We start from the raw sequence: 2,062 nt of genomic DNA, 5'->3' as shown, positions 1-2,062 counted from the left end.
AGCTCATAAGGAAACACCAAAGAAAAAAGTGAGTTCTCCGTTATTAGTAGGCATTCTGACTTGGCAGTAGGCTAATCACTTGTTTAATTACATTACATTAGTTTAAATTACTCTAAGGTGAGGAGAAGTCGATAATGCGGCAGGAGGAGTCATAGTCACAAAAATTCTCCGTATCTGCTCTTTGGTAAAAGGCTGTCCACGCTGAGATGGAAATGATTAATTATACGAAAAGCAGCTGAAAAAACCTGTGATTTTGTTTCTACATTGGATTGTGGAAGGATTCTTGTTCAGATAAATAGAAAAAGCCACTCCACCAAAAGAGATGTCAGTGTACAGTGCGGCTGAGCAGACACCTTCTGTGGTCAAGGAAGGACTCAGAGCAATGGGTATATCAGGGAAACAAGAGTTCATGGAGGAGTGCCCTTTATATATTGTTGCATTTCATCTGGATTATACTAATGAAGGGTGAAGCACAGAAAGGTGTTTTAGTGACTACCAGAGGCTTTAAAATGTTATCAAAACAGAAAATATACCAAATACCAAAATTAGTATGTTACAAATTTATTCCCACTTGAAAAGTTAAAAATTTCCTACCATGGGATAGGTTTTAATCCATTTTCCTCCTGCTTCCTCCCCAGTTCCAGTACACTATCTGCCAGTGACATTCAATTTTCTTCCCCATCTCCTACTCTTTTCTGGGAGAGGAGAGGACAGACACATTCTTCCCCTAACATAATTACTGTCCTTTAAAATCTTGCTTGACTGTCAGCTCATGGTGGCACAGCAGTGAAGAAAGCAGATTAAAGTTAATAATTTAATGACAGTCAAAGGCCCAGGGAAAGGTGAAAGCTACAGTTCAGCCTCTAGGCAGTCCTAAGAGCTCTCATTCTCACCTAAAAGCTATCTAGCTCTTACAAGGCTTAAAAGCTGTCCTTCCACCAAAGCACTATGATAGCAGATACTGAGGTCACACTATTGAGAGAGTCTGACAGCCCAGTAAGGCTACCCAACATATCAGTCCAATTCTCAGGTAGCTTTACCATTCAGGGAGTAGTGGTCATGGTATGTGATTATGGAATTAGAGAAGGTTTTTAACTGTGTTTAAAGAGTGTGATGCAGTTTATGTGCATTAACATGTGCTAAGTGAGAAAGGGAAGCATCAGTTTGCTTGTGTGAAAGAATATTTTTTAACTAAAAACTAGAAGCTTAAGAATATTTAGAATTTGCTTTACTATTCAAAAATATTTACAAATGAAAGCAAGCACAGTTCAGCCAAATTGTTTATTGAGTATTTGTTTCAAAACAGAAGTATAAAAGCACATTAGATATCTCCTCTGAAACTTTGGTCTGCAGAATTAAGGCACTTTGAACATGTTTCTTCCTACTCCATGAGTAATTGTTTTCCCACTGTTAATAAAGGCAAACAACTTTTATGAGTACAAAACTACTGTTATAAAATTGACATAATTTACAGACAACTCCACATCAGTACCAGACATTAGCAAAGCATGTTTTGATAGAAAAGCTTTCAGACCTAGCCTCATTTTTGTTAAACCTTTTCCATGCTGAGTTAACTGTTTGCATGCATTTTATTTATCCCTTTTATAATCCCCTTTAATAATCAAAAGATGTATTTAGGGAAAAGTGGGAAAACACTTAAGAATCTCATTATATGTATTGGTGTAAGATTCCTTTAATGGGAATGATTTTTCTTAAAGAAGTCAACATGATCTCAAATACATTTCAAGAAGCTCACATTGTTTGGTTTTTTTTCTTTTTAAGAGCTTCCATTAGCCATGTTACTAGAAGGCATTTGGATATGCAATGTAGAACAACAACAAAAAAGAATACATTTAGTATAAGGCATATTTGTTTGTTTAGAAAAGGTAATGTTATGGTATCATTATGACATTTAACACGTGATGAATTTTGACTTATAAAAAGCATACAATACTACTGAACCAAAAGTGCTATTTTAACATCTCATATTTCTCCTTAGATTACTCTAAAATCTCCTGAAGTTATTTTTTTTCTAGAAATGATCTAATTTCATTTATATTTC

The sequence above is a fragment of the Egretta garzetta genome, unplaced genomic scaffold (genome assembly GCF_000687185.1).
Source record: "Egretta garzetta isolate BGI_Z169 unplaced genomic scaffold, ASM68718v1 scaffold40, whole genome shotgun sequence".
In the NCBI taxonomy this organism is placed as follows: domain Eukaryota; kingdom Metazoa; phylum Chordata; class Aves; order Pelecaniformes; family Ardeidae; genus Egretta; species Egretta garzetta.
This window is presented reverse-complemented; position numbering follows the sequence as displayed.